Genomic DNA, 15,251 nt, shown 5'->3' on the forward strand with positions numbered 1-15,251 from the left:
CCAGTGACTTACCAGAGCCACAAGATCTTAAGTCCTAAAACTGGGACCTGATCTCTAACTCCAGAGCCTCAACTCCCAGTGAAAGACTTAGGACTGGTTAGAGCACTCTGATAACATTGTCCTGTTTTAATTGAATCTGTTTCCTATAACGGATTATCTTTATTTTCAGAAATTAAGAATTAGCTACTAACTCTTGCTAAAGTGTTGGGCAATGACAGGATGGTGCCACAGAATCTGTGCTCTTCTTCACAAGGTAATTTATAGAGTCCCTTTGACAAGGTCAGCATGCTTTTTTAATGTACATACTGTTCCTTTGCTATTCTGTAGAAAGGCATTTGCAAACCACTATATTATCTTTAAAATACTTGAAAGTGCTCTTTGGCATTTATATAATCAACGAGAGATGATCAGTTGATTTTTCTAAATAATGAGCTACTTCCTGTTCATTATACTTATTATGTTTATTTATGGAACAAAACCCATTTTCTCTGTTGAAGGTCACCTGTGGGTTGGTGTAGAGGATTTCTTCCCTCCTATTTAACCACTCTGCCAGTTTTGGGAATTTGTGTGACTGGTATTAATTATGGTCCTGTCTCCATCATTCATGGAAGAAATAATAGTCTATGGCTCCTTTTACCAGCCATTCAGTTATTCATAGTTCAAAAAAATAACAAATTTCTAAGTTCTTTTATATTCAGAAACTTATCATAAAACAGATCAACCATACCTATGCTGTGAACACCCCACCCCTCATAGAGGATGGTGAAATGTTTAAAGTCAGAGGCTACCTTACATCAGAGGCCAGAAATTAAAAGTCTCAAGTCACTTGTAAAATACTTAGGAACTAGAGCCTTCCTGAATAATCCAATGGCCCCACACTGCCTCCTCACCTTTATACACTGAACCTGATGGCTTTTCCATAGGAGAAGGAGCAATATTTTTTGTTAGCCTATCTATAATAATAAAAGCATAATATGCTAGTTAGACCAGATGTCCTTCCAAACATCCTTCCAGGTGACCTTCCGGACAAAGCTGAGGCTGCGAGTGCAACCTGGGTCCCAGGTCCCAGGTGCCAGAGGGAAGCCGGTGCCAGCAGCCAGGGGAAGGAAGGCCTACTCTTGCATGAATTTCATGTATCGGGCCTCTAGTAATAGTATAAAAGATGGTACCTTTCATTCTACTGCATCTAGGAACGAAGGGAACTTTAGATACCTTCCCATTCCAACATGAAAGAGCACATTGCCCTATAAAGAGGATTTTGTTGGGCTTTGATCCCTGCATCCATTCTTTTCATTTGATAACAGTATCTTGAGTTTTGTTCAGGTATAAGATCCTCCCTCATTCAATCAGTGTGCTTCAAAGGAAATTGTTCTCTTGCTTCAGGGCTAGGCTTTAATTGGCTTCAGGCAATCAAGAGATCCTATTTCCATGTCCTTACTGATTGGGTGAGACATGAGCCTCTGACCCAGTGCATATCACTAATAGGTAAGAAGATATTTGATGGAGGCCTCAAAAAAAGAAGATCCCTTGCTCTTCCACTGGCATACTCTTCTTGAATAATGTATACAAGAACTCTTATGGGCTCTAGAAGCATTGACAGGTATCTTACATTGAGAAGAGCCAGGGATGGCCAAGCTGCTGGATCCAGCCTTACCTTTTCAATATATTTTCTTTTACAGTCCTATGAGCCAATACATCTTCTTACCTTAGCTATTGAGTTGTCTTCTCTGTCATTTGCAACCAAAAGATTTCCAACAAATACATCCATCACCTTGACCACAATTAGCAGTAACCATGCCATCACGTTGCATTATGGAAAGTCTTCATGCACTTTTCTCATCTATTGAATTCTCCTATAATCATTAACTTTTATATATTCTTACCTGAGTTCCAAAATCAAATAAAATGAACTATTCCAAGAAGCTTATTAAGAAATTTTAGAATTGTCTGCATTCTAAAAATATCATCTTGCTTTTCTATTGTACTGGTGGTTATAGGCTAATTATATTCATATTTCAATTCTTTCTATGAACAATAAGTTGAAAGTATTTAGTAGATATATGAGCAACTCCTGGGCCTAAATGGAGAGAAAGGCTGCTTGTGCTGGCATCTATAGCTTTACTGATTTTGCTTTCCCTCCCCTCTTCTACACCCTTTCCTCTATTCTCAGAAACATTGCACTTAGTTCTGCCCCCAAAAAATCTTAATCTGGAATTATGGATCCTCTAAGTGTTTTTTATTTTTTACTAGAGCCCCGGTGCACAAAATTTGTGCACGGGGGTTGGGGGTGTCCCTCAGCCTGGCCTGAACCCTCTCCAATCTGGGACCCCTCAGCGGATGTCCATAGGGATCAGGCCTAAACCGGCAGTTGGACATCCCTCTCACAATCCAGGACCGCTAGCTCCTAACCGCTTGCCTGCCTGCCTGCCTGATCACCCCTAACCACCTCTGCCTGCCTGCCTGATCTCCCCCAATTGCCCTGCCCTGCCAGGCTGATCACCCCAACCGCCTCTGCCTCGGCCCCCACCACCATGGCTTTGTCCGGAAGGAAGTTGGATATCCGGAAGATGTCTGGTTGACCCGGTCTAATTAGCATATTACCCTTTTATTAGTATAGATTCACAAGATCAGGACCCAGAGATGACTACAATAATCAGCCAGAGGGTCTACTCCACATGCCTCCCACATAATTTTGAGGCAGCACTGCAAGTTTTTGTCTTATTATATCCAACTCTGAAAGCTCACAGCCTGGTCCCCATAATCATTTCTACATTACCAACAACTATCTGTTTCTTTCCCCAAAAAAAGCCCTTTGTCTTCTAGTTGAATAAACTCCCATATTTTTCTTTCTTTTATCACCTTCACCCATGTCATCTGTCACCTCTCACTTACTAGCATTAAACACATCCATCCATTACCATGGTCCTTCGCCCTTTTATCATAATTATTCTCAGGAATTTCAAGTTTCAGTTAAATCTTGGTGCTTGACCTTTTGGGGGAACTCCAGGGCCTAGGAATGTTGGGAGAGCCAATAAGGATATTGTAGATTGAGTTTCACACTATGAAAACAAATACATATAGGCTGCCATCCTCATAAAACAAAACTGTGTGGTTTTTTAGATGAGGCCTTTCCAATCACTGATAATTAACCTTTGGAAGTCTCTTTTTCTTCTTAAAAAGAAAAGAAAAAATAATTAACAATCATGCTTGCCCTTAAAATACTCTCACGTCCATAGTCATTTGTAATTTAACAAATAATTATAGAAATGTCCTATTAAAATGCAGAGACACAGCATCTGGAGGTGGTAGGGGCAGTGTAAGGGAGCCAGCACTCAAGACAATAAATTTAGTAAAAGATAGGTCCAAGGCACACAGACAAAAATTGTTTATTTATCAAAGAAAATATTTTGAGTATCAGCAGATGGCCCATATGTTTGTCATGCATACATTTCTTTTTTTAAGATTTTTTATTAAATTTATTGGGGTGACATTGGTTAATAAAATTATACAGGTTTTAAGTATACAATTCTATGATACATCATCTGTATATTGTATTCTGTGTTTACCATCCAAAGTCAAATCTTTTTTTGCCACCATATATCTGATTCCTTTTACCCTTTACTACCTCTCCCATCCTCCTTTCCCTCTGGTAACCACCATACTGTTGTCTGCATATATGTGTTTTTATTTGTCTAGTATTTTCATTTGTTGCTTTCAGTTTTATATCCCACATATGAGTGAAATTACATGGTTTTGTGTTTTTACTTTTTCCATCTGATTTTTTTGCTTAGCATGATATCTCATGTCACCAATGAGAGCATTTCATCTGTTTTTATTGCTGAGTATGGAATAGCTTTCCATTTCTATTTGTAAATGTCATATGATCACATTATATAGGTGTGTGGATTCCTCCATGGGAAGGAAAGTGGCTGGATTCCTCCATGGGAAGGGAATTCCCTCCATGGGAAATCAAATTGAAATTATTCCACTCACACTTTATGGTTTAAGAAGCCTTTCCCTGATGACCAACTTCTCTCAGAATAACTCAGGACCCCATGTCATATTTCTAAAATACTCTACCATTACTGTCAAGTCAGTCATTAGATCATTTGTCCAGTGTTTTTCTCCCCATGTGAGCCTTATGAGTGCAGCCATCACATCTGTCATGTCAAATGACACATTCACAATGTCTATCATGGTCCCTGGCATGTAGAAGATGCTTAACCAACATCTGAAAGAAGGAGAAGTGGGAGTGAGGGAAGGAGGAAAGATAGAGGAAGGACTGGCTTTTGCTTAGTGTGTTAGCTATCTGCTGCTGTGTATAAAATTATGCCCCAAATTTAGCAGCTTAAGACAATACACATTTATTATTTAACAGGTTCTGTAAGTTATAAATCTGGATGTAGCTTAACTAGGTTCTCCAGCTCAAGCCTCTTGCAAGTCTGCAAAGAATCAGTCGGGGCTACAACCATCTCAAGGTTCAACAAAAGTCCACTTCCAAGCTCACTCAGTTGTTGGCAGGATTCAGTTTCTTGGCAGTTTTTTTTACTAAGGGCCTCAATGACTTGGCTGTTGGCCAGAGGCTTCACCCTCACCGCCTTGCCACATGGGCCTCTCCATAGGAAAGCTCACATATAGCAGCTGGCTTCATCCGAGGGACTGAGAGAGCCAGAGAATGCCAGCCAGGTCAAAGCCAGTCTTTTATAACCTAATCTCAGATGTGCTATCCAGCGCTTTTGCCATATTTTATTTGGTAGGAGCGAGTCATTAAGCTCAGCCTCCACTCAAGAGGATGGTATTACACGAGGGCATGAATTCAAGGACTCGGGAATAATTGGAGGCCATCTTACAAGGCTGCTTAGCTCATGTAAGCATGGATCTGAATGTGAGGAATTGGTTAAAAGAGTCTTCTGTTCAATAAAATTAGACTAAGTTAGACCATTGTATCTCTCTCCACAATATGGAGAATTACTCTCAATATGGCAATAATAGTCAATCCATTTGGCAAATATATTTTAAAGCAATTGCTATGTACTCAAATGCCACTTGACTTACAGGTATGCTTTGGAAGTGGTTTTAACAAAGCCGACTTGTATTTTCAGGCGAGACTTTTCTAATACATCTGAAAAAATTGAAATGATCAAACCTTGGTAACTGAAGGAAATCTAGACAGAAGACACGCATTCCAGTAGAAAGTAAGTTGTGCTACATTCTCCATATTTCCTCTGACCCACAGGACATGCTGTGTGGTCTGTAAGAGAAAAACATGTAAATGTAGGCAAAATTCCTGAATAAGCGAAGGAAAGTATGTGTGGGTGGCTAAAAATGGGTGTGTCTCTTTCCATGGAGGGCAGGGTGTGCCACAGTCTTGACCAGCAAGTACATGCTAATGGATTCATCTGTAGCTCTGTAGTCTAATTCCTACAGTCCAAATAAGCAACCAGGATATTGTTATATATATATATATATATATATATATATATATATATATATATATATATATATATTCTCATCTTAAAATCTTAGATTATTGATTCTCTCTGGAATATGTCACATATTGGATGGAGTCAAAGCAAGCAGTTACGCGAAGGCTTTTAAAAACTCTCTGATGGTGTACCTCGTTAATTATTAAGTTTTTTCAGAGGCTACAAGCTAGATAGAAAAGAATTAGAATTGGTTAATGTGTGTTTCTGTAGGACTGAAAATTCTTTGGCTGCTGTGGAGGTGCTGGGAGTTATCCTGAAAGCTTTACCATAACCCAACCATCCCCCCAAATTCTGAGTTGCTTTTATTCAGGCACATTCAGAGGTCAGTTTATTATAAGCCAATGTCACAGAAAAAAAGTAAAAGGCATGATCTGCTTTTTAAACCCCAACTAAACCCCCAACCTGGTCATTTATGCAAAGTTTAAAGAACCATGAGATGCCGTAAAGCAAAATCCAATATCCCAAATAACCTCTCAGAATTTCCATGAACACATTCTCTGTTTACAAAGAGGAAATTATAGGAGTAGTTTCTGCCACATTGCCCATGAGACGGCATCATGACATGTACTACAGCAGGGAAAGCATTATTATTTTACTCACAACCTCACTTTCTGAAGGGTCTGTCTTACCCATGATCATTGCCACTATGCAACAGCATGAGTTATGAGCTGACCATCCTTCTACATACCCTGCACTCAGAGGGGCAATTTTACTAATAAATCACAAGGTGACAGCCACGCCATTAACTTTCTGACTCAGGGTAAAATTCCTACTGGGTGGAAGCATCTGTAAACAGCTGGACAACAGTACAACCAGCCTCACTGACGAGAAACGCCCAATTTCAAGTCCTGATTCAATCAAGGTAGTTTCCATTCTGTGGAAAACAATCTTTCAGGCATCAACTTGTTCTATATTCAAACATAGATTCTGAAAACCGACTTCCAATAAAGCATGCATTTGCTCTCTCATTCATTCTATTTTATTCTCATACAGAAGACCTAAAATAGATTAAAAATAAATAAGCAAAAAAATGTAAAGGACACTTGATTTATATTCAGCAATGCACATTTAAGTTTTGAGCCCACATGTAACACTTTTTAGGAAAGAACTTCATATTTTTCTCCTATTTCATACACCTCTTATCCACCCTGGGCAGATCTCCTTTGTCTAGGATTCAAATAATTGAACACATCTATATGTATGCACACAAACCAAGTCTTGAAAACTCTGCTGTGTACCATAGCTTAAGTAATCTATGGCTATGTAGAAACAATCCCGACATTCAACCTTGGTATAAAAACTTAGGATTTATTCATGATTTCCAAGCCTCAGTTTATTTATCCATAAATGGGAATAGTAACACTAACCTCTCAGAGCTGTTGAGAGAAGTCAAGGAGATCAAGTGTGGGTAGCACATGACACACAATTCATCTCCTTGGGCTCCCCACACCCATACTGCAAAACAGTGACCCGGTTACTATAGAGCTGGCTCGAACCCTGGTTACACTTAGAGTTCTTCGAATTTGAAGAATTTGCCTAACCTCTCTGGGCTGGGTATTATTGTCTGTGGATTGAGGATAATCATTCCTACCCAATTAAGTTTGGGTGGGAATCAGAGCTAAAGCAAGTAAGGAGCTTACCCTCTCTGCCTGCCATGTAGGTTTTCAATGAAAATAGTCCCTCTTTGTTGCTGGTAAGATGATTCCACTTGTCACGAGACTGGGACAGAAATTCCAAAGTCATGGGGGCAGCACTTTAGCTGTCCCGGATTATTTCAGTCTCTTCTGTTCACGTGGCACTGAGTGGTTGAGGGAAACTGACAAGATGAGAATGCCAGCGCGTATACCTTGGTCTGGATCCAGGAAGTGGGAAACCTCTGCATCTGAGAGCGTTGTTCCTGGGGTGGTTAAGCCAAGATGATAAAGGCTTTCCCGACAGCAGGGATATCTGCTCATCACCATCAAATACACAGAGAAAATGCTACTTGTTTCAGCATTTCACAGATAATTACTGAGTGCTTATGATGTCTCAGCACTATGCGGTAGTTTTAAGAATACCCTCACTGCTTGCTCTCTTCTCAAGAAACCGTGACAACAGCATCTGCATCCATTTCTAAGGCCCCTCCCTACCCTCTTATGGCTCTAGCAAGAGAGCAAAAAAATAATACCGCCTCCTCGTTGGGATTATTTTGAAACAATTACTTTTGGCTACAAATGCCAAATCGTAAGAGCTATGCCACAGCCTCCAGGGGCCTCAACACGCAATAGGTATTATCTCCTTAAGATGCCCAAAAGAGCTGAAGCTTGGAGAACACCCCAGCGGCCGCCTGCATTGCCAAGGGGGTGAGACAAGCCCAAGTAACCAGTTCAGAGTATGCCATGTACTTAGCAAGAGTGGGAAAGGAGCAGGGAAACTTGGCCCTGCATACTATAATTTAAGTCTCTGGGTTATTATTCAAAGTCTTTCAATGTTACAAATGAATGTCAAAATGGTGCTTTCCAGAATTCCCGAATGTGCATGCAAAGTGCTCGGAGGCCTGCTCGAGGCTTGCAAATGTGCACATTTTCCTAAAGGCTTGCTTTCCTCATATGAGGACTGAGAATAATGAGCTTGTTATGACCATCAACGTGAACGCTCTTTATAATTAATAAGGCCCAATAAAGCCACACATTAGTATTGTTGTTATAGCCATCATTTATTGACAGATAAAAAGTTACTGGAGCCATTTGCATAACTCACATTAGCAAAGCCTTGGATATCAGGCATCGGGGGTTAGATAGTATCCAATCAATAATAGACAGTTTTTTGTTTTGTTGTTTTGTTTTGTTTTGTTTTATTTCTTTATAGCACAGGATTGTAATATTTTGACTTACAAGATTAGCAATAGTAGGTGGAAAGAGGGAATATAGAAGGGGAAGAGGCTTGAAAGACTAGAAAAGAGGCCTTTAGAAGAATCCCTTTTTTTCATGTCTCCAGAAAAGCCCACCCACAGGGCAGCTTGTAAAGTGATGCCAGAATCGCATGCAAAATTCACATGCAACATACCGAGCCACTTCATTAGCACCCCTACTTGCCATACCCCTCACATTAGCCAGGAGCTCGCTGCAGCCCCTGTGTCAAAGGGTTGCCAAATGGTCACCAGAAAGGGCAGAGTAACTGTGACAAGCGTGTGTGGCTACTCAGAAGCACAGCACAGTAACTGCTAGGAAGCGACAGCCGGGCCTTCCAACCTGGCTCGCAGCAAGCAGAAAAGGAACAGTGTCTTTGGAGCAAATGAAGCCTGCAGACTGCGAGGTGAACAGGCAGTGTCACATGCAGGAGGGACATGGAACAGCAGAGCATCACTCGAGGGCTGGGCGCCAAGCAGAGGACACAGAGCACAAGGGAGCTTCAGTCTTCTCAATGACGCTTCCTCACATGAATGGACACACCATCTGGAGCAGCATTTTTTGTTTGTTTCTGCATTCCTTGGGCTTTTTTGCTTTCTTTAATATAAGAAGTGAATATCTACATATGGGCTAGATATACATATGTAAACACAAACACATACACATCACAAATTGTGCTACTGCAAAACATAGATTTGATGCCTCTACAGAACTCTGCAGAGTTTTCTTGAATTTCTAGCTGATTGCTTTGGCAAGGAATCATTTGCTTTCATAACTTGATAGAATATTTTCAGATCACAATGTATCCTTTTGTTCTGAGGACCACTTCATTACATACATCAGTGAGGTGGCATGTTTTCACTATCTGTGCTCAACAGAAGCTGAATTTTTAATAAAGAGAAAATGGAAAAGTAGGGCACCATTAAAATACAGAATTCCTTTCCTGATTGGTTTCTGCTCTTTCCTCAGCCCACCTTGGGAATTGTCTTTTGCAAAGGAAAAGATTTTTGGTTTCTTTTGGAGGAAACTTAGCAACTACAAGGGTTGCAAAACAAGTACATACGGGCTTTTATTATAGCACAAAAAAATCAAAATGATACTTTTTGCCCTCTCTAAAAAGCCCATTTATGCTAAAATACTACACCAGCCTTTTGCCAGCCTTTGGATGGTAGACATGCAGCATTAACGTTGCCACAGACACAGTAGCAACTCTGCCAAACTTTCTAAAGTTCTTGGTAGTGTCATAACACTCAAGGCTTCCATAGCCTTTAGTATGCAATACCAACTTTGAATCTATAATAATAAAAGCATAATATGCTAATTAGACCAGATGTCCTTCCAGACGACCTTCCAGATGAAGCTGGGGCTGCAGGGAAGCCCAGGTCCCAGGTGCCAGAGGGAAGCCAGTGCCGGCAGCCAGGGGAAGATATGCCTACTATTGCACGAATTTTGTGCATCAGGCCTCTAAAATATATATATATATATATATATATATATATATATATATATATATATATATTTTTCCCCCTAGGGCTATAGATGTGTTTCATCAATAGAAAAATATCAGATCTCCAAAGTTTATTTCTTTAGAGAAATACCTCTCTATATTTTATTATTATTTTTAAAATCTTTATTGTTGAAAGTATAACATATGTCCCCCCTTTTCCCCAAATGACTCTTCTAGCCCACCCCTACCCCCTGCCCCAGGCCTTCACCACCCTATTGTTGTGTCCATGGGTTATGTATATATGCATACAAGTTCTTTGGTTGATGTCATACCACTGACGCACCCTCCTTCCAATATTCAACATTCTGTTCCATGCTTTTAATGTCTCTGGATCTATTTTGTTCCTCATTTTATTTTGTTCATTAGATTCTACATATGAGTGAGATCATGTGATACTTGTCTTTCTCTGACTAGATTATTTCAGTTAACATAATGCTCTCCAAGTCACTCCATGCTGTCTCAAAGGGTAAGAGGTCCTTCTTTTTTACTGTTGCATAGTATTCCATGCTGTAAATGTACTTTTTATTTTTTACCATTCATCTGTTGATGGGCACTTGGATCTTTCCAGATATTAGCTATTGTAAGTTGCACTGTTATGAACATAGGGGTGCATACATTCTTTCTGATTGGTGTTTCAGGTTTCTTAGGATATATTCTTAGAAGCTGGGTCACTGGGTCAAATACCAGTTCCATATTTAATTTTTTGAGGAAACTCCATACTGTTTTCCATAATGGCAGCACCAGCCTGCCTTCCCACCAGCAGTATATTAAGGTTCATTTTTCTTCACATCCTTGCCAGTATTTGTCATTTGTTGATGGTAGCCATTCTGACAGGTGTGAGTGGGTAACTCATTGTTGTTTTGATTTTCATCTTTCTGATGATTATTGACTTTGAGCATTTTTTCATATGTCTCTTGGCCGTCTGTATGTCCACTTTGGAGAAGTGTTTATTTAGGTCCTTTACCCATTTTTTAATTAGATATTTGTCTTCCTTTTGTTAAGTTGAATAAGTTCCTTATATATTTTAGGTACTAACTCTTTAACAGATGTGTCATTGCCAAATATGTTCTCCCCCAGTGGGCTCCCTTTTAATTTTGTTGATGGTTTCATTTGCTGTGCAGTTTTTAACTTTGATGTAGTCTCATTTGCTTCTTTTCTTCTTAGTTTCCCTTGCCCTAGGACAGGGGTCCTCAAACGTTTTAAACAGGGGGCCAGTTCACTGTCCCTCAGACCGTTGGAGGGCCTGACTATAGTTTAAAAAAAAAAACTATGAACAAATTCCTATGCACACTGCACATATCTTATTTTGAAGTAAAAAAACAAAACGGGAACAAATACAATATTTGTATTTGCATGTGGCTCACGGGCCATAGTTTAAGGACCCCTGCCCTAGGAGATGTATCCACAAACATATAGCTATGAGAGATGTCTGAGATCTTGCTACCTATGGTTTCTTCTATGATTTTTATGGTTTCACATCTTACATTTAAGTCTTTTATCCGTTTTGAGCTTATTCTTGTGTATGGTCTAAGTTGGTGGGCCAGTTTCATTTTTTTTTGAATGCATCTGTCCAGTTTTCCCAACACTATTTATTGAAGAGACTGTCTTCACTTCATTGTGTGCTCTTGCCTCCTTTGTCAAATATTAATTGAGCATAATGGGTTGAATCAATCCCTGAGGTCTCTGTTCTATTCCATTTATCTATATGCCTGCTCTTGTGCCAGTCCAGGCTGTTATGAATACAGTGACTTTGTATTATAACTTAACTAGGGGCCCGGTGCACAAAATTCATGCACTGGCAGGGGGAGGGGGTGCTCAGCCCAGCCTGCTCCCTCTCACATACTGGGAGCCCTCAGGGGATGTCCTAGTGACGGCTTAGGCCCACTCCCTGCTCCCCTTGGGGATAGGGCCTAAGCTGCAGTCTGGCCTCCCTTTGTGGGAGGTGACAGGGATGATCAGGGGAAGGCACCAGCCCCATTACCCCACTGCTGCAGCCACTGCCAGTCACCATAGCCAGCAAGGTTTTTTCATCAACACGGATTCCAGTCCTTTCACCATGAAAAAATGACAACTTTCTTTAAGCATTTTCAGGATGTGTTTTTCATATAATAATAATTTCTTTAATCCTCACTTGAGGATATGTTTCCATTGGTTGCCTCCTGCATGAGCCCTAAGCTGGGCCCCGGCCAGGGAGGAGCCTGCAACCTAGGTACATGCCCTTGGTCAGAATTGAACCCAGACCCTGCCATCGGCAGGCCAAGGCATTATCCACTGAGCCAAAGTGGCTAGGGCAGGATATGACATTTCTTAGCCCTCCAGCAGCAGACCTTTGTTTTTTTCGCCAGGAGTGTGGTGAAAAACCCTAGATCACTGTTTTGGATTCTTATTACCCAAGTTACTAAGAATATTACCAGTGGCATACAGAGAGCTTAACCAATGAGCGGTCAGAAAAGGTGTTTCCTCTGTAGTTCACACCAATAGCCGTCTTGCTGCCCCCCCCCTCGCCCCAGGCCTTATGCCTCTGGCTCAGGCTTCAGGCCTGGGCAGGGGACCCTCATATCCTCCCAATCACCGGCTCTGCCCCCACCCAGGCCTTATGCCTCGGCCAGAGGCATCGACCCCCATCACCCTCTCATCCCAGGATCGACTCCGCCAGAGGTGTCAGGCCTGGGCAGGATACCCCCATCTCCCCTCGATCACTGGCTTCTGGGAGGCTTCTGGGAGGCTTCTGGGGCCTCCAGGGCTGGCCTGCAGCCTGGGATGGGGGCTCACGCTGGCGGCTGTGCTGTCCTGCCCTGCCTGCAGTATGCAAATTAGCTGCCATCTTTATTGGCAGTTAATTTGCATATCATGCTGATTAGCCAATGGGAGGCATAGCGAAGGTAAGGTCAATTACCATGCTTGTCTATTATTAGATAGGATATCTGGTATTGTGACCCCTCCAACTTTGTTCTTCTTTCTCAAGATTACTGTGACTATTTGAGGTCTTTTTTGGTTCCATATAAATTTTTAGAGTATTTGTTCTGGATCTGTGAAATATGTTGCTGGTATTTTAATAGGGATTACATTGAATCTATAGATTGCTTTGGAAAGTGTGAACATTTTAATTATGTTAATTCTACCAATCCATGAATAGGGTATATTCTTCCACTTGTTTATGTCTTCCTCTATCTCTTTTTTCAAAGTCCTGGAGTTTTCTGAGTATATATAGCTCTTTTACCTCCTTGGTTAAGTTTATTGCCAAGTATATTAATTTTTGTTGTTGTTGCAATGGAAATGGGATTGTTTAGTCTCTTTTTATGAGAATGCATTATTGATGTATAAAAATGCCATCCATTTCTGGCTGTTAATTTTGTGTCCTGCTACATTGCTGAATTCATATATTAAATCTAGTAGTTTTTGGTGGAGTCTTTAGAGTTTTCTATGTACAATATCATGTCATCTGTGAATAATGAGAGTTTTACTTCCTTCTTTCCAATTTGGATGTCTTTTATTTCTTCTTCTTGTCTGATTGCTGTGGTTAGCACTTCCAGTACTATGTTGAATAAGAGTAGTGAAAGCAAACATCCCTGTCTTATTCCTATTCTTAGAGGAAATGATTTTAGTTTTTGCCCACTGAGTATGATGTTGACCGTAGGTTTGTCATATAAGGCTTTTATTATGTTGAGGTATAATCCCTCTATTCCCAGTGTGCTGAGAGTTTTTATAAAAAATGGGTGTTGGATTTTGCTAAATGCTTTTTCTGCATCAATTGATATGATCATGTAATTTTTGTCTTTCAGTTTGTTTATGTGAATTGATATGATCATGTAATTTTTGTCTTTCAGTTTGTTTTTGTGATGTATCACGTTTATTGATTTGCAAATATTGTACCAGCCTTGCATTCCTGGAATAAATTCCACTTGGTCGTGGTGCATGATCTTTTTACTATATTGCTGGCTCTGACTTGCTAATATTTTGTTGAGGATTTTAGCATCTATGTTCATCAGGGATATTGGCCTGTAATTATTCTTTGTATTGTCCTAATCTGGCTTTGGGATTAGAATAAGGTTGGAAAAATTCCTTTCTCTTGGATATATTGGAGTAGTTTGAGGAGAATAAGTGTTAGTTCTTTTTTGAATGTTTGATAAAACTCCCCTGTGAAGCCATCCAGTCCAGGGCTTTGTTTGTTGGAGGTTTTCTTTGATCGCTGCTTCTATTTCATCAGTTGTTATTGGCCTATTAAGGTTTTCTTATTCTTCCTGATTAAGTTTTGGAAGACTGAATTTTTCTAGGAATTTGTCCATTTCCTCCACATTGCCCAACTTGTTGGCATATAATTGTTCATAGTATTTGCTTATAATCCTTTGTATTTCTGTGATGTCACCCCTTTTGTTTCTGATTTTATTTATTTTGGTCCTCTCTTTGTTTCTTGATGAGTCTGGCTAACGGCTCATTAATCTGGTTTATCTTTTCGAAGAACCAGCTTTTCTTTTCATTTATCTTTTGTATTGTTGTTTTTTTATGTCACTTATTTCTGCTCTAATCTTTATTATTTCCTACCTTCTTCTAACTGTGGGTTTTATTGTTGTTCTCTTTCTAATTCTTTAAGCTGTAGGGTTAAATACTTTATTATTAATTGTTCTTATTTTTTGAGGTATGTCTGTAGTGCTATGAACTTCCCTCTCAGGACTGCTTTTGCTATGCCCCAGAGATTTGAAGTTGTTGTGTGTTCATTTCCATTTGTTTCCAGGAAGTTTTTGGTTTCTTTCTTGACCTTATTGGTAACCCTTTCATTTTTTAACAACGTGCTATTTAGCCTCCATGTGTTTGAATGCTTTTGAGTGTTTTTAGTGTAGTTCATTTCAAATTTAACTCCAGTGAGAAGCTGGTAAATATGATTTCAAACTTCTTGAACTTGTAGAGAATCATTTTGTGTCCTAGCATGTGGTCTAACTTTGAGAATGACTCATGTGCACTTGGTCATGTATATTCTGTATCTTTGGGTGAAATATTCTATAAATTTCTATTAAATCCATCTGACCCAGTGTGTCATTTAGAGTCTGTTTCCTTGTTAATTTTTTGTCTGGAAGATTTATCCAGTAAAGTCAGCAGGATGTTAAGTTCTCCTACTATGATTGTAGAAGTCCTCTAGAAGTTTTTTTAATATATTTAAGTGTGCCTATATGATGTGCACATATGTTCACCAGGATTATACCCTCTTGTTGGATCAATTCTATTAGTATTATGTAGTGACTTTTATTGTCTCTTGTGACGGACTTCATTTTGAAGTCTATTTTGTCAGATATTAGTATGCTATCCCAGCTTATTTTTCATTTCTATTTGCACGGAAACTTTTTCCATCACTTCACTCTCATCCTATGTGAGTCT

General features: G+C 39.8%; 1 long non-coding RNA gene across 1 annotated transcript in view; it reads right to left on the bottom strand.

Annotated features, from left to right (window-relative positions):
- Positions 1 to 15,251, bottom strand: part of LOC118650319 — a 51,819-nt gene that overhangs the window by 15,579 nt on the left and 20,989 nt on the right. The window contains exon 2 of the long non-coding RNA XR_004965992.1: positions 5,056 to 5,122. This is a non-coding gene — a long non-coding RNA (uncharacterized LOC118650319). The remainder of the gene's footprint in view (positions 1 to 5,055; positions 5,123 to 15,251) is intronic.

This window comes from Myotis myotis, unplaced genomic scaffold (assembly GCF_014108235.1).
Source record: "Myotis myotis isolate mMyoMyo1 unplaced genomic scaffold, mMyoMyo1.p scaffold_m19_p_3, whole genome shotgun sequence".
NCBI lineage: Eukaryota > Metazoa > Chordata > Mammalia > Chiroptera > Vespertilionidae > Myotis > Myotis myotis.